General features: G+C 42.0%; 2 long non-coding RNA genes across 8 annotated transcripts; both read left to right on the top strand.

Annotated features, from left to right (window-relative positions):
* Window positions 1-6,303: 6,303 nt before the first annotated feature.
* On the top strand, window positions 6,304-7,749 carry LOC124674835. 2 transcript variants are annotated; one of them, XR_006993081.1, is made up of 4 exons: window positions 6,304-6,703; window positions 7,042-7,372; window positions 7,515-7,604; window positions 7,696-7,749. It is a non-coding gene; the product is annotated as an uncharacterized LOC124674835 (long non-coding RNA). The 2 variants fall into 2 exon arrangements; XR_006993080.1 differs by having other exon boundaries at window positions 6,306-6,703; window positions 7,515-7,743.
* Window positions 7,750-7,814: 65 nt separating this feature from the next.
* LOC124670670 lies at window positions 7,815-12,296 on the top strand. 6 transcript variants are annotated; one of them, XR_006992628.1, is made up of 6 exons: window positions 7,815-8,345; window positions 8,680-8,775; window positions 8,856-9,129; window positions 10,828-10,914; window positions 11,010-11,105; window positions 12,006-12,296. It is a non-coding gene; the product is annotated as an uncharacterized LOC124670670 (long non-coding RNA). The 6 variants fall into 6 exon arrangements; XR_006992624.1 differs by having other exon boundaries at window positions 10,828-11,010; window positions 11,956-12,296; XR_006992627.1 differs by having other exon boundaries at window positions 10,828-11,010.
* Window positions 12,297-18,536: the final 6,240 nt, after the last annotated feature.

The raw sequence follows: 18,536 nt of genomic DNA on the forward strand, positions 1-18,536 counted from the left end.
CCGCCAGCGACGTGTATATATAGCTTAGCCAGAGGATTGTATCCTAAGTTTGGAGGCATCGAGTAACGGTAGCAAGTCTACTCTTCCTAGCACGCACCGTTGTCATACTCTATTATGGTAGTATTTTATACACAATTTGTCTTTCGAAAACGTTCGAATAGTGCAAATATTAGCTGGACGTGTGAATATATAGCCTGGCCGCCACAGCAAGTGGGCAATACTTAAAGAAGCAGCAACAACTTTGGATTCCTTTATCTCTAATATATAATAACCCCATTGACAGTAAAATTGATTACAGGTTTGCTATTTCTCATTCGATCGAGAATGAACCATATAAGCCAGTGTTAAGATTTGTCCGATCTTCGTACTGAGAAGTAAGTACAAAGTGATGTGTCTTCATCAGGCTCCTATAACTTAGTCATTTCCAAGGATTTATCAACTTACGTAAACCCTAAACGAACCATCTTAAGAATAATAATGGTGGCAAATATGGTGGCAAATCACTTAAGCTGCACCAGAAAGGACTTCCCAATTGTTTACCTGGGCCTCCCACTTGCCACTGGACGCCTTCGACGCTCCGACATTTGGCCACTAATTGACAAATACTCCCGGAAGCTGAAAGGATGGAAGCCACGCTTCCTGATGACTGGAGGGAGGCTGATGCTGACTCGCTCTGTGCTTATGGCGCTCCCCCTACACCTGATGTCAGTCCTTCCACTTCCTCAATGGGCCCTTGACATCATTAACAAGCGCTGCCGAGGATTTGTTTGGAAGGGGGAGGAGGAGGTGAACGGCGGACATTGCCTCCTGCCGTGGGCTCGTGTTTGCCAACCGCCAAAGTGCGGCGGTCTGGGCGTTCTGAACTTGAAGCTATTCGGCACCGCGCTACGTTGCCGCTGGCCTTGGCTGCGTTGGGTATCAGAGCCACGACCTTGGTCGCTCGTGCCGACAGATGACGACCGCGATTCCCTGGAGCTGTTTAGTGCTGCCACCTACGTCCATCTTGGCAACGGAGCTCAGGCCAAATTTTGGACAGATAATTGGCTTCCAGACAAGCGCTCAGTAAAGGACTCGATGCCAGCACTCTTCAGCTATGTGCGGGACTCAGGGATCTCGGTCGCGGTTGCTTTGGCACGCCGAAGATGGGTCAGGGATATCTCAGGAGGCCTCTCCTCGCAGGCCATCGCCCAATACTTGCATCTCTGGGATATTGCAAGTGAGACAACTCTTGTGAATAGTGAAGCTGACAAGGTGATTTGGAAAAACGCTGTTGATGGCTCCTTCTCAGTCAAAACCGTGTATAACCTCTTCTTCATGGCTACCATAAAGTTTGCTTGTGCCAAGCCGATCTGGAAGTCGAAAGCTCCTATGAAATGCAAATTTTTCATGTGGTTGGCAGTGCATAGACGTTGTCTAACCGCTGATAACCTGGAGAGAAGAGGGTGGTCTCACAACACAATTCGCCCGTTATGCCAAAACAATCCAGAAGATTGCACACACCTCTTTGTTCACTGCAGATTCTCGCATCAGGTTTGGAGAAGGTTTCGGACATGGACCAAGGCTAACTTCCCCATTCCTAGTGAAAACTTCAGGAGCACGGAAGAGTGGTGGTTGGAAGCTAGAAAAGGAGCGCCAAAAAATCTGCGGCGAGACTTCGACACGGTTACCATTTTGGTACACTGGAGGCTATGGAAGGAACGCAATGCTCGTATTTTCCAACAAATACTCAGCGAGCCGGACAGGGTGTTTGAGTTGATCGTCGAGGACCTTCGTGCTTGGAGAGCGGCTGGTTGCATTGTAAACTTCTAAGGGGTGCCTGTTGTTGTACTAAAACCTTCGTTGGGGTTTTAGAGTGCCGGTGGTCTTTTTGTTTGTTTTCCCCCTCTTCGGCTACCTCAGCCGATGTTGTACCAAGAACATTATACCTCCTTTTTTCTATCTTAATGGGAGTTCGGCCTCAGGCCCTTCGACAATAATAATGGCAAACATTTCTCTTGAAGAGACGTTCTGAATATACATTTTTTTGACACAAATACAATAGGGAACTGTATCATTTTCTATTAATAATGGGTGGAGTATTGACAATGGGGTATCACTTATTACATGCTCATAGAGTGTCAATCCAGGATTGCATCCCTTCCTTAAGACTAGGCTTAACTCTATGCATAGTAAGAGTAAAGGTGGATTTAAATTTGCCAATACATCTCTGGATATTGGGAAGATTCCCATTGAAAATAGCATCATTTCTTTGGTCCCAACTGCTCCAGCATCCAGCAAAGTATTTCCATAAAGAAGTCCAAGGATATCCTCTGTTTAGCTTCATCTATCGTTTGATAAAGGTTCATATCCACATTCCATTCTATACCAAGAGATCACCAGAAGCTTTGACTGAAAGTGCACTCAAAGAAGAGGTGCATATTTGTTTCTTTAGGGCTGGTATCACATAGGATGCAATCTGAGAACTCCACATAAAAATATTTGTGCTTCATCATCTCTTTTATATTCAGTCTATCATTGAGTAGTAACCAGGCAAAGAATTTGTGTCTTGGAATACTACAAGCTTTCCGTATTGCAGAGATGCAGTTTGGTGTTACATGATTTCCAATAAGTTCCCTGTATACTTTTCTTGTGAAGAAATTGCTTCCCCATTTAAAAGATCAGATGTCATAATCTTCTGTAATATTCAAATCCAACAGTTCTTGTTTCAAATTATGCAACTCCTCATGACCAATAGTACTAAGAGGAAGATGAAACATATCATAGATATTATCACTTGTTGCCTCTACTGCCTTGTCAATTGTGATTTTCTGGTTTCTAGCAAAAGAGTGTAAATAAGGGTAAAGATCTTGTCTGATATCACTGTTCCAACTATCCTTCCACAGGATGACTGATTTCCCATTTTGTACATCCACATCTGCCATTTCCTTATATTTGTCATGAAATGCCAGACAATCCCTCCACCAAAATAAAGCCTTTGTATTGATTGTTTGTGGAGTGCCTCTGTTTTCATAATAGGCATGCCAGATCAATTTAACCCAAGGAATATCTGCATGATTATAGAATTTATGCAAGTTCTTCATTAGGAGTGCTTGCTTCTGTACTCTGAGATTCAAAATTCCCAAGCCTCCTTGATCCTTTGGCCTGCACATCATTTCCCAGCTAGCTAGGCATTTTCCTTAAATTTTATTCTCTCTATCAGACCAAAGGAATTGCCTCCCACTCTTTTCAAAATGAATAAAAATAGTAAACAACACTTTGAATGAGCACATTGCATACATGGGCAGAGACCGAATCACGGAGTTTAACAGTGTGAGTTTGCTAGAGACCGGGTGAAATACTATAATTAGGTTGTGATCGCAAAGTTGGAAGGTTTCTATTCTCCAAATTAATGACAATATGTTAAGGGATACATTGTAGTTCGTATTTGTTCTAAAAAACGAATGATAATGTGTTTAGCAACCTACTATGGTTTGTACAAATGCTACAATACTAAAATCTGTGATAATTGACAAGGAATCAATCTCCGAACGAAGAAAAGCTGGAGGGGAGATATTTGGCGGTTGGAAGAATGAATGTTTTTATAAATTTTAGTTATTATTAATTTGGAGAGGGAAGTTTTTTTTCTCCAAAAGTACAAAATCCTTTGATGGTTCCACACTAGAAGGTGGTCATGCAACACTTAAATCTCAAAGCACAACAAGGCATCTCAAAATGTTGGGCTTTATAGTACATACACCAATATTTCAAAATGCAGGCATAGGAAAAACTTTAAATATAGTGTCATAATATGTTTTTCATACTGGAATTGAAAACACACAAATTTTTAATGCACATAGTTTGGTTGTCTTGCATGGAACAAAATAGGATGTTCCCCGGAAGTATTTCGTGTTTGCCATAGTTGTCATATAAACGAAGGAAATTTTTCATGAAGTAAGCCAAAATAGGACGATTCTCCTGCTTTCTAAGTAAGCATATATTACTTTCAACAAGTCTTTCTATCATATTTAGGTTTCATAAACCCTGGGGAGGGGGAGCGCACTTATCTCTCACTATTGATTTGTTGTGACATCCTTCCCCTATTTTAGAAATTATTAATAAAATCCCTTGTGATCTAACAACCAAACATTTGTTCTATCCTAGGAAGTTGTACGAGATGGCTATTCTTGAAAATTCTACTACAATATTTTTTTTGATGAGTTAAAACCCGTAGAGTTAGTTAGATTTTTTATTGTAACACGGAGGATTAGCATAAATTTTTCATTTTCACATGATTTTTTTATTTGTCTGCTTGTATTGTTGGTACATGCACATCTGCACAACACATGTGGCTTGTGTTGGGATATGTGCTATCAATATAACATATACACCTTGTGTATAATTCATTACTCTACAAAAATTCAACTCACAACCCATGCTGGCATGTTTGGCTGACCAAAAGAATTCATGTTGTAGTTTTTACTTCACAAGTAAATTAGTATTGAGTCAACTCATCTAGAATATAAGTGGAATGATGATACAACTTGCATATAATTAATTGCTCACTATTTCTGAAAAAAAAGTCAATACCAAGCCCATGATGACATGATTGATTGACAAAAATAATCTTATCACTGTTTCCATCCACAAACAGATCACTATAAAGTCAAGTCATACGGAATATAGATAAAATGCTATGATTTATTGTGATCGCAAATTTGGGAGGTTTCTATCCTAGGAAGTTGTACTAAATGGATATTTGTAACAATTCTACTACATGAGCATTATTTCCGATGATTTCTAACCACGGAGTTAGTCAAATTTATGGTGGTAGCATGGAGGATTAGCACGGACCTTTCATTTTCACATGATTGTTTGGATTTATTTGCATGTAGTGTCGGTGCATGAACAACTACATACACGTGGCTTGTTTTGGGAGATATGTGTTGTCAATATGCTTGTTTTCATTCTCAAGCATATTAGTGTTAAATCAACTCCTCTTAAATCCCACGATTTCCTCCCTTCCCATGTGAAGCTGTCACTGAATGTTATGTGAAGACAAAACAAGGCTAGTTGCATGTCTCCAATTTAGATCGCTAATTAATTGAGCAAGAAAAAGGAGGGATTTACAACGTCATCTCTCTTTTTTCTCTGCCAATTGGCTCCTACCTATATCGTGTCTCTTCTCCTTAAATACCTAGTAAATTGGAACGGAGGAAGTTGTATAAATTAATTTATATGGAATATAAGTGTAATAACTAATTTGTCATTACAAAGTTGGAAGGTTTCTTTTCTCCAAATTAATGACAATGTGTTAAGGGATAGATTGGAATTAGCATTTTTCTAAAAAAAAACTAATGATAATATGTTTAGCAACCTATCATGGTTTGTATAAATGCTACAATACTAAAATCTATCATAATTGGGAAGAAATAAATCTCATAAATCAAGAAAAGCTCACGAAGAGATTAGGCAGTAGGAAGAATGAATGTTTGGGGATATTCATTTCGGCTCACGAGTGCATATGAACCACTATGTAAAAACACATTTTAAAATATCAGAAAATTATGAAACAAAATTACTCATGTACATTTAGACATTCTATGTTCGCACATAAGTTTTCGGGGAAAAGGAAGATTTTTTGTGTCCCATGCAAAAAAAAATTGATGTTCAAAACATGAAGACATTTTTTTGTCTTTTTATATAGACCACATAAAATGTCTGTTTCCTTCGAAAACTTGTGTGTGAATATAGAATGTCCATATGTACATGAGAAATTTTATCTCAGAATTTTTTAACATTTTTAAATTATATTTATTCTATATTTTATATGATAGGTTTATATGCACCTATGTGCCAAAACACCACCTCCGAATGTTTGTATAAATGTTAGTCTTTATAATTTGGAGGGGGGGAGGGGGGGTTGTAATTCTCCAAAGGACAAAATCCTTTGATGATGTGGATCAACTATTCCCCACACCAGGAAGTGACAAAGCAGCACTTGAATCTCAATGCACGCCAAGGCATCGCAAAATGGCAGGCTTTATAGTACAGACACTAAAATTTCAAAATGCAGGCATAGGAAAAACTAGAATATAGTGTGATAATATGTTGAATCCTACTGGAACTGAAAACACAATCTAAAGGTATAATTGCTGCACCCCCATGGAGACCAACAAGGCTATCCACGGCAGCCACCTCGCGCGCGTGGGTTGGCTGGCTCGTCTCGCTTTGTCTCCAGAGATTGGGCCATCTGTCGCGCGAGTATTGGCTCGAGGAGAAAAAGAAAAGGGATCGGACGAGGGGAAAAGGGCAACAACCAACCAAACCTTATCCTCTGTCTCGTGAGCCTCGTCTCCTCCCCTTCCCTCCTCGCTCCCTCCACTGGCCGCCAGCCGCCGCCACTCCCTCGCTCCTAGGTCAGGCCGAGATGTCGCTATTGCCTGGGAACCGCACGCCGCAGCTCCTCTCCTGCGCCCTCTTCTTCCCGGGCGACCGACGGCGCAGCTCATCCTCCGCTGGCTCGTCTTCGTCGTTTTCAGCAGCTGGCCGAGCTGCTTTGCAACCGTCCTCTCCACCCCTTCTCCTCCCCGTCGCCATGGGTTCTCGAGGTGGTGTGGAAAAGGCTGCAGCGAAGCAGCAGCGCCGTGCGCAGCTCTGATGGCCAGCACAGCCAACGCTGCTGCCGTGCCACCGCCCTCATCGTCAAGAACAAGTCCATCTGCAGGTATGTACCTTCCCCTCCCTCCCTCTCACTCTCATCCTCATAGATTCTCATCTTTGTTTGTGCAGATTTTGTTTCATCTATGCATACAAGGTGTTTGACAAAAAACCTGTAGGAGAATATTAATTTGTGTCTTCTCTTTGCACTATTTTTTACTAAAAAAATTCACTTCCGAAATTTAGCCTCAATAAACAATTGAGTTGTTTGTCTAGCTGTTTGCAGTAGGTCAAAATATGGGTCATGCTATTGGATAAGAACTGAACTGACTTCTTTTCTTCAATACCCTGCCATCCATTCCCCACCTCTTCCTCCCTACCTAATATTCATGGGTTGTGTTTCAGGCCTAGATTCGTTGAGACAGAGCTACAGATGCTAATAATGGTGGTGTTAAGATGAGGATCCGAGGTTCCCCTCTCCCACGTCAAATCCCCTTTTTGTATTGAGCTTGGTCTGAATTACTCTGTGTGTGCAAAAGAAATATCAATGGTAATTAGTTTTACACTGAAAAAACAAGACAACCAATGTATGAACTTTTCAGTCTTTTATATTTGCAGATTAGTGCCTTAAAAAAAACCATCTCCACTAACATGTGTGTGTGTGGCCTAGGAAGGAATAGTACCATGGCGGCTCGCTGGAGCGACAAGGTTGCCATGGCTGCTCCTCCGTATAAAGGTTTTAGTTCCTCATGCTTGCTTGTTATCTTCATGCGAATCCATGTGTATGTTATAATGAGTGTTCACTCACACACCCACAATGTTTTTTGATCCCTTAGTTTGATATTGCTTTGCTCAAGTGCTTAGTGTGTGCTTTGCAGCTTTCATTAGAAGAGTTGAACAGAGGCAAGGGATAACATCAGTAGGTCGGCTTGCTTTGAGATTAATAGTGCCGACGGAGATGTTATTTGGTAAGCTTCATATAAGTTTTTTTTGTACTATTCAACTATATGATAACCGAACAGAAAGGCGCTTGTTTATATTCTTCTCCAATATTTCTAGGAATTGCTTTGTGTGCAATTAATTATCAGATGCCCCTGCGCCTACAGACAATTGTTGTTCAAAGCTTGCAGAACATATGTACTGCAATTATTAAGTCCATTTATCCGTGAAATTGAGAAAGGCATCTCTGGTGCTTTCTTGGCTCTGTGATTCATGCCAGATATACATATAATCATTTTTAGTTTGACGGTGACTGTGCTTTAGGTTAGTCAAAGGACATGGATATTTTAAATTAACACGTGATGTTAAACTATACTATAAGGCTTTAAGATGGTTCTAATAAAATTTGTTTATGATAATCTTTTCTTGATCTGTGAAATTTCATCTATGCTCAAATGTTTGGTTTTTATTCTGTTTTTAGTACTTGAAATCTAGCCGATTAACTGTTGAGTTCATAATAATTGGAAAGGAGTCGAATGCTTCGGGTTGACTTTGCATTGTCACAACATGGCTTAAAACTATGCTCTGCTGATTGGTTGTATTTTTTGACCTTCATTCAGTAATTCCATGCAAATTTGAAAGATCGTTCAAAGGAGACACAACATTATCTACCTGCGTGCTCCCTACCAGTGGTGCCCCTTGAAGTAATACCGGGTTGTCATGTGCTTCTTCCTTAAGATTCAGAATACTGGGATGTGATGTAACTTGAAGTAAGACTGGGTTATTTCTTAGATTTTTATTTATTATGGATCAAAAGCAAATATCTTAATGTAAAAGTTTAAAACAAGAAACATTGATAATTAGAAAGGCATACTAGCTTGCACCCAGCCTGTTGCTGAAATAGACCGGGTCATAAGTGAAAGTTTCCAACAGATTGATTTTGTTTTGTTCATATGAAACCCAGTTTTTGATAGTAACAAGAGAAATATAATTAGTGCCTCTACAGAGTGACGAATAGGCAGCTTACCTATAGTTTAGTATTTCTTCATAATTGAGTTCTTGAACTAATCTGCTATTATTTTCTTTTTTGACTCTGTTTTGTAGGTTCAGGTTCTAATAAATATTTGCCTTGATCAAAGCAAAGCAGTTATGAAGTTGATACCCATTTTGTTAGAATATCCAGCTTCGGTGAAAGGACCGGTAACTTGCATATTGGTTATCTGCACGTTTCTCCTCCTTTTGTGAGCCAACTTAACTTTTGAATATTCATTCTTGTATAGGAAGCTAACCACATTCTTTTGGGGCGCCTGTTTGGCTTTGGATCACTTGCAAGGTCTTGGAGATTTCAAGATAGTGGACACGGGTCACATCTTCCGTTGTTATGAAGGATTTTGTTGCTGAAGTTATACAACTTGGTCGTAGGTGGCTCTATGGTGTTCTGGTCTTGCGAGCTTGTGGTAGGCCAGTGCAGAAAAGGTGTGCTGCAATGCCAGCATGCAGCCGGCGGCCGTCGAGGAAACTCAAGCACACTTGCCTCTTCTACTGTACACCTAGGTATATGTTCTCTCTGGTACTATAATTTTCGTCTCTTATAAATTAAATTATGAACACTAGCTGCACACCAACATGCAATGTTTTTCAGCAATCAAACTTTTATATGCTCTGCAATTGTAAGCTTTTTAATCAATCTGAATTTCGCATCTATACTTCTTCCTTTAGTTGATTGGTTCTCTCTCCACAATTGGTGTGTGCTGCTATGTATTACTGCAAACCTGACATAATTTAGCTTTCTCTTAATTCTCCATTAGATTTACTTCTATTCTCTGTTATATTTCCAAGTCTATTTAAGCATGATCACAGTTACTAATTTTCTTGTGTTTACCTTTCTCTTACTATCCCATTATATTTACTTCCATGGCATTTCTTTCTAAGAAGCTATTACTTGCCAAATTTCATATTTGCACTATTATATACTCTGATATCGCTGGAATTTTTGGTTCTTTGACTAAAAAGGGTTTGATTCATTTGTGCGACTTTGCTTAGAATCCGTGTGACCTGCAAAACTGTCATGCATGTTATTCTGAATTATTTGGACCGATTGGTCTAATCATAGGTTACATTTCTTGACCTTTTGGTCTGTGAGTAAGAGAGTATGGATGCTCAAACAATCAACTCCGCATTGATAGTTCATTTGCACGTGCACACATTCAATTCACTGGGGTTACATTTCTAATTCTTTTGGTGTTGATTACGCAATAATGTTGCTTGTGCATCCCAATTCAGTAGGGGTCATCCGCATAGGCCATTTTTGTTTCTAGAGGCATATGCCAAACCCATGACTTAAATAATTTGAGACCACTGGATTCGTAAGATTTTTAAACTGTTCTTCACCATTGTTCTGTGTCTGAAATATGTTGGTGTAGCCTATGAGGGAACCTACAGAACAGCCGTATCAGTCATGCAATTTCATGTGTGGGTGCTTGCTCTCTTTCCTACGGAGATAGATGCTATTGGTGTATATACTTATATGTGATGATGCCATGATTGTCTGCCCACTAATGCTTGGTTATTTTTTGAGCATGCGCTTTCTTGCATAATTCCGAGTTCAGAAGTAAAGGGGATTGAAATTATATTTTCTTGTTCCATTTTAATTTAGCTGACATAGAATTGTGACCAATTGGTACATATACAACGCCATTTCTGACCTGAAGAGGAAATGAGAATAGGAGTTCAGTCTGTATATATCCAACTTGGATGTCCACTAAAAGTAAACCCATCTGTGATGTATATGAATTGTGATCCTATTAACTTTACGTCAGAAAAATACCAGGTTGCTTAAAAGGGTGGATTTCACCAATTTGAAATTCAGCTTGTTTTTCTTGGTTATGAGCTAAAAGCTTCTACTGATAGGCTGAAAAGTAAATCACTTGACCATATCAATTTACATCAATCAAAAACACTTCTGGTTGTCAATGCCGTTAGGATTTGTCTGCAGCTCCTGCTGATCTTGGCTAGCGGATCAGATGGACTTTTGGGCAAAAGGATACCTTCAACTCACTTAGTATATTTATTATTATTCAATGTTCTCCTTTGTTTTCAGATATGCTTTATGATGTTGATGTTGTTTCTTTTTCCGTGATCTGAAATAAGTTCTGGTTTAGTTATCTGTTTACGTTTTTGTTAGGATAGGAAAACTACACAGATGGTCATGCTCTCAATCCTTCTTTGTTTAACTTGATTTTTGTTTCTCAGGTTAATCATATAATTCTTACATAGATATTTCAGAAGCATATCACAGGATTTCTCCGCTTGAACTGGGAATGATAAATCTCCGCAGATGTATTTCTTCTTTGTTCCCATATATCGAGTCGTCCAAGATTGACCTATTAATTAGACTTACGGAGTTTTTGAGTAGGTGCACTATTTTTTTACAGGGTAAGTGTTGGTTTTCAGTATCCTGTGGGACTGAAGCATTTCACTGTCAAATTTTGAAAGCATACCATCTATCGATGAGATTATCTCACAACCATGTGTGTATATGTTTTGTTTGCAGATGTCAACTCCACTATTTCATCCTCTGTTCTCTCATTTAATTCAGATATATGACTATTATAGTCTTTCCCTCTTTCACTGCCACTCCCTTTATTTTGGAGAGTTGTTATAAATAATCACCATACTAACTCTCTGTATTTAGTGCAAAAATTATTTAGTTCACATTCAAACCTAGGGTGGCATTAAGTACCTGATGTTTGTTGATCTACCAACCCAATATATAAATAATTTGTTCTATTCTTGATAGAAATTTCAATACAAGGTACCTTAAATGCAGAAATGTTTTATTTGATATCCCCATCTCTCACAGATGCTCCAGACAATAGGTACATATCTCTAAACCTATCTTTCAGAGATGCCCCATGTGCAATAGATACATATCCTGGAGTCTCTTTTCCATCAAGAGTAGGGTGTCAAGCGGTGTCCCGCATAATCAAAACTAGAGCAAACTGAACTCAGTAATCGATGCAAAATTAGCAGTGTTAGTGAAGAGATTTGTCCCGCATCCCGCCCCGCTTGACACCGTATTGAAGATTAATTTCCCAGTTTATATGATCCAGAATATGGGTAACAGGTTTTGCGCTACTTGTGTATACGTATTGTCTCTTATACTCCTGCTTTAGCTTTTATGAACCATATCTGGATGAAATGGTCTATCCTTCAAAATTAAATATGTCAATAAAACATCACTATGTTTCTTCCCGTCCTCATGTCTTGTAAAATAGACTGTTGCCAACCTTTTTTATCCATTCAACACGATATTGTGCTGCTCTTGACTACTGTACGGTATGATATCACCTGAATATTGTCTTTGTTGTTACTCAACAGCCAGCTGTTAAATGGAGGTTGTCAAAATTATAACCAATGTCATGATCCAGGTCATGTTCCATGCTCCAGGACATGCTGAAGAAACTGCAACTGCCCAATCAAATAACAGTCAGAGCACAAGATATATGGTTTTGAGTGAAAGGAAAATACTGAAAAACTATAGCCAGAATGGGCTTGTCATTGAAGATTATGCTACCGCTTCTATGTACAATATATTTCTCTATTTTTTCTTTACGTCTATTTATTACTAATTACTACTTATTATCGGCTTGTATTGTTTAATTGATCTGTGTAATTTTGTGCTGGTCCCAGTTATTAAGTCAACTACATTCTCTTTGTTCCTTTTTCGAAAAATATAATTTTTTACTCCCTCTGATCCTAAAAAAGAGTCGGGTGTATGATTTTACAAAAACATCCTCAATCTTCTTGTGTTATGAACCCGCACTCCCCTATCTGTGCTGGCCTTCTGCTGCGCAAATGTGCTTCCTATTGCGTGCATAGAGCGGAGCCACGGACACTGATTTCATGCACAGAATTGGTTGATTTAGAAGGGGTTAATTAGAGAACCTAATTAGACTATGATTTCCGACACTTTTTTAGGATCGGAGGGAGTACAAATTATTAATCAGTGTGGAAGACAATTTTATCAGCTATGTCGTGTCCTCTAAAGACTGTCCTTCCTTTGTAATTGACATGTACATACGAATTAGGTTCCCGCTGCAAGTCTCCTTGTGCAACTGTGTGGATATTGCTTTTGCCATTCGTTCGTGCTAAGTTGTTTTTGTACTTCCCTTTTTAAACGACTAAGTTCTGTGTATCTTCCCTACCGCCTACTCACATTAGATTTTCATACATGATTAATATAGCAGTTGCCAAATTATTTGTCAGTGTGAAAGTCGGAGAACGTGCTCCAAGGCTTGTCCCTGAAATTCTTTTTTCCTACTCCATTTGTAATTTTTGTGTTATTTATCCCAAGTTCATGCCTATTGGCTTCGTTTTATAAAACTAAAAAGATATATTATTATTATTTCACCTAATTCTTATCATGGTTATAGAAAGTGCACATCGGCTTGAGTTTCACGGGATCGTGCGCCAAGGCGCACTTCTAAATCTAGTACACATAGTTCGGTTGTGTTGCACGGAACAAAACAAGATTTTCCCTGAAGTATTTTCTTTTTTGTCATAGTTATCATACAAACAAAGGAGGCTTTTCATGAAGTTGGACCTACGGTATTTTTTTTTTGTTGAACTGCATGTGGATTAGACCATAGGAAAAAACTCCTATGATTTCAAATTCTACAACCCATCATATTCTATATTACCTCTGTTTTTGTATATAAGGCCACAAGCTCATATTTCAGGCACTCAATCAACTAATAAATAGTAAGGAGTATGATTAATTATGTGCAAATGGTCTTATATTCCAGACTACGTTTTTTTTTGAAAGTCAAACATTTTCAAATTTGAACATTTTTTACACAAAATAGCAACATATTGTTATCACCAGAATTTAGCCAGAGCAAGACATGGGCCGTAATTGAGATGGGCTTGGAGGATATGCACGTGGAGTGTCTCTGAATCGGCCTCGTGCGAGATTTTGGGCTAGATTGCCCGTGTATCTGTATATTATGGTAGATTTCGATTAGAATCAAGAGATAGAGTTTAGCCCGTACACGATTAGGTTTATTCCCGAATTAGAAAGTCCACTGACTATAAATATGTACCTAGGGTTATTGAGAAAGGAGGACAATCACGTTCACAACAAACACAATCTAGGCGCATCGCCACCCCTTGTTTCGAGGGTTTCTCCCGGATAAGCATCATGCTGCCTAGATCGCATCTTGCGATCTAGGCAGTATAGGTTTATTCGTTATCTGGTGTTGCTCGTACTGAAGCCTTGTTGATGGCGAGTAACACTACTTATCGTAGATGTTTTGGGGCTTGCATCGTTGTTCTTCTGATATGCTTGCTTAGCTATGCTGCCCCTCGATATCTAGCTGCCCTTACACCTATCTTAGGTGTAAGGGCAGCATCTTGCTTCGTCTTTATTTAGTAGATTTGATCTGTTATAGTTGCTCCTTGTTCTTCAAGGATTAGTTTGATATCCGTATGGTTAGGCCTTGCAAACGGGTTGAACGATCCGGTAGTGCGTTAGGTATGGTTTGCCGATCCTAGAAGGGATGTTCCGGGAATCGACTCCGTGTTGGTTTTTAGGCCTCTTTTAGGGTTAGTTTTCCATCATCTTTCGTATCTGCTAGGCTCAACTACGTGTAGGATGTTCCGGTTATACGGTGAAAATCCTAAACTGTCGTAGATCGATTTAGCTTAATATTAATGAATCAGGATACCCATGTTATTGCATGATCTAATACGAACCATGGGTCAATCGGCTCTTTGAGCCGATGAGCAGGGTAACCTGAGAGCCGATCGAGGCTCATTTAATGTTTACGTGTCTACCATGCAGGAAACTAATCGAAGCGATCAAACACCTCCCTGACCAGGTATAGGTCAGGTGGCACGCCCTTGCGACCGTCAGGACGTGTGCCAGAGCATTGCGGGCCGTCGACCGAGGGACCAGGGCCCACCAGCAGTCCTGGGAGCCTCCCGGCTCTTCGTGTTGCTCGTCGCTGCTCGCCGGTGAGTTTTGGCAGGCAACACATTCTGGCACGCCCGGTGGGACCGTCAGGACGTGTGCCAGAGCATTGCGGGCCGTTGACCGAGGGACCAGGGCCCACCAGCAGTCCTGGGAGCCTCCCGGCTCTTCGTGTTGCTCGTCGCTGCTCGCCGGTGGGTTTTGGCAGGCAACACATTCTGGCACGCCCGGTGGGACAATCCGCGAGCAACCACGTCAACATCCGCAGGCTGAGATGTCGGACGAACCCAGTCAAGTACGAAGATCTGCCTGAAGAGCACAAGAAGAAGTATGATGAGCTTAAGGCTCTCTTCGAAGCCGATCTCATCGGCTCTTTCGAAAAAACCCGTTCACATGGCATTAGGTTCAAAGGATTCACACCCGAAGGCGTGCTCGATGGAGTAGATCTGTCTCTTCCTTCGGAGGAGCGCACCAGAGCCCTGCGCCAGGAAACCAATTATATGGTGGCTCATTCTCTACATCGTCATTCTGAGAGCCTGGTGAACGCTTTCGAGCGTGTTGCGCTTCGTGTGGTTCAGGAAATCATGAAGCATCAGTATTCTCCGTCAGGACCTGCCCTAGGGACTCACCAAGGAGAAATATCGTTCCACACCAGACCGCAACTGCCATTCACGCTTGCAGCTCCAAAGCAACAAGGTTCACCGGCATACGTCGTCTACAAGGTTGGAGGTGATCCTGGCGATTACCAATTCCTGTATGAGCCGCCCAAAGAGATCCCACATGGATACGTGTGCACATACGTGCCGGACTGCAACAACTGGGCGCACGCGAACCAGATTATAGCAGGAGTGATTGCTGGAGCAGGAGGGATTGCTGGAGCAGGAGGGAGTACTGGAGCAGACGCTGATAAACAGGCGTGGCTAGCTAAATATGCCACCGAAACGAGTCGTGAAAGCTCAACCCCTGCAGCTCATACCGTGGATCAAATCAGTGCAATCCTGAGAGACCAGTTCGGTATCCTGCCAAAGAGGAGAACAATCGGCTATTCCAAGCCATATCCCAACGAATATGACCTGATCCCGCTGCCGCCCAAGTATCGGCTCCCTTTCTTCACAAAGTTCAGTGGATCAGAAGGGTCTAGCTCAATTGAGCATGTGAGCCGATATTTGGCACAGTTGGGCATGGTTTCGGCATCAGACCCGCTACGTGTAAGGTTCTTTGCGCAATCGCTCACGGGTCCAGCTTTTGGGTGGTACACCTCGTTGCCACCAGATTCAGTTCGGACATGGAAGCAACTGGAAGAGCAGTTTCATGTACAATATCACTCAGAAGCTACCGAAGCTGGCATTGCCGATCTGACGCAGGTGCGGCAAAGGCGGGGAGAGACGGTGTCTGATTACATTCAGCGTTTCAGGACTGTCAAGAACCGATGTTATTCGGTTCGTTTAACTGAGAAAGAAGCAGTCGAGGTGGCAGTGGCAGGCCTCGCAGCGCCGCTAAAGGATCTGACTTTCCTAGTGGACTACAATTCACTGGCGAATATGGTCCAGAAACTGACATTGTATGAGCAGCGCCACCCAGAATTATACCAAGACAAGTTCAAGCGCCCGATAGGCCTGGTCGAGGCAGAAGAAGTTGAAGACTCTGCAGAAGATCAGGAAGTCGCCGTGGCTGAATGGGCTCGGGGGCAGTACCCGTGTCCTGCAAATGGGTGAAACAACCAGGGCCTGCAAAAGGGTTTGACTTTGATTTAAGCAAAACTGAGCAGATTTTCGATTTGTTGCTGAAGGAAAAACAGCTGAAGTTACCCGAAGGCCATAAAATCCCTACGGTGCAAGAGTTGAATGGGAGACCGTACTGCAAATGGCATCACACGTTCACCCACATCACCAACGACTACAAAGAGTTGCGTCGACAGATTCAAATGGCGATAGAACAAGGCCGATTGATCTTCGGTCAGTTTGCCATGAAAGTGGACATGCAACCATTTCTTGGCGTCAACATGGTGGAGCTCAACCATTCCACGAAGGGTCAGTCGGGTTTCTCTTTCGATATCAACATGGCAGGGCCTGTAGACTGCCATGGCAAAGATAAAGAGGAGAGCAGTCACTCCCGTGGCAAGGATAAGAAGGAGGCCGATCCACGCGACCGGTCCCGATATGATGACAAACGGTACCTCACCGAGGAACAAGTGAGAAGCGTGCGGTACCAACGACCACTCTCCGCGCATCTCCTTAACAAATATGAGCATCAGTACGACCGACGTCAGCGGTACAACGTAGATGACGACAGATATCGTCGGTCTGATGCAGACAACAGAAAACATCGTCGATATGACAGAGACGACGAAGGATATGAACACCGCGCTAAAGGGAGGTCAAGAGAGCAGGAAGACATGGACAGGCACTGGGATTGTCCTTTCTTTAAGCACTGCTGGGACTCAGGAATGAGCCGATTGCCAACAATCGACAACTGCCCAGAATGTAGACAGCAGAGGAAGTGCACAAGTGAGGTTTCAGTGTTCAAGCGTCTAGGGCCTCTCCCACCTCAGAATAAACGAGCTGAGTCATCTCAAGATGAAAACTTCGAGGAGTCAGAAGAGGAAGAAGAAGATAGGTACCACCGGCCAAGGTGGTGCCCCGATGGACTCAGGTCATTCCCAGAAGCGCAGGGTTCAGCGGCTACGTAACTTGGAGGAAGCCGAAGCGCAGTACCTGTACACGTTGAGGAAAGCACGGCCCGATCTGGCCGTGAAAATTCAGCAAACATTGGAGACGGAGACGCGCCCGCAAAAGAAAGAATGGCGCCCCAAGCAGACAAAAGCCGATGCAAAGGCATCGGCTGATACAAACATGGTGTTCATACTGCCATCGGAGTTTTATGCTCCAAGAACTGAAGAAGTGCCAGTAGCACAGTTTGACTGCGGCCCACGGCCGGTTATCTTTGAAAAACCACGAGAGAGGAGCTACAGGCACTTGAAGGCCCTGTACCTAAGAGGTTATATCAATGGGCAGCCTGTCAACAAGATGTTGGTTGACACGGGAGCGGCGATCAATATAATGCCATACTCCATGCTACGGCGTTTGGGACGCTCTACCGAAGATCTGATCAAGACCAACGTCACACTAAGCGATTTCAACGGCCAAGCATCAGAAGCGCAAGGCGTTCTGAACGTGGATCTAACCGTAGGACGGAAAACCATCCCTACGTCGTTCTTCATCGTCGACAGCAAAAGCACCTACGCTGTCCTGCTAGGGAGGGATTGGATCCACGCCAACTGCTGCATTCCATCCACGATGCACCAATGCCTGATACAGTGGGATGGAGATGAAGTGGAGGTCGTTCATGCAGATGACTCGATCGAGATCTCATTAGCTGGCATGAATATATGGGATGCAGACGACCAAGAGCCGATCTCCGGAATCAGCTTTGGACGGCCGTGAGCGCATCGAAGCTTCAAAAAACGGGGTGAGGCTGGTCTTATCCACTGGCCTGACAGAGTAGCAAGACCAAAGTCAGTAGACGTACGTGGCAAGGCCGATCCCTGCGATCGGCCCCAAAAAATAAAAAACAATGATCTCACCTCAAGCACGTCACGTAGTCATAGTAAGATGACTGGAGAGCCGATACCTTCAATTACTTGAAAGATTCGGCTCGGGGGGCACTTAAAGGGATAAGGTACGAGGCTACGAAGTATGTGCCCAGTGGCTGTCAATGGCCAGCATCTCAAGAAATATTTCCCAAGTATGTGGGATGATGGACATTGAAATATGGGGGCCGATGCATAAATCAATCGGCCGTAAAAAAATAATAAAATTTTTAAGTACAGCCGATGCACAGACATCGATTTTAGAATAAAAAGCCGATGCGCAGCCATCGACTCAAGAGATACAAACTGTTACAAACAGAGGTACAAGCTCAATTGAGCAGTTATCAGGGTACATAGAGAAGCTCTACTGGAGGAATGCCTCAAGAGCATGGAGGGCGT

Source organism: Lolium rigidum, chromosome 7, assembly GCF_022539505.1.
Source record: "Lolium rigidum isolate FL_2022 chromosome 7, APGP_CSIRO_Lrig_0.1, whole genome shotgun sequence".
In the NCBI taxonomy this organism is placed as follows: Eukaryota; Viridiplantae; Streptophyta; class Magnoliopsida; order Poales; family Poaceae; genus Lolium; species Lolium rigidum.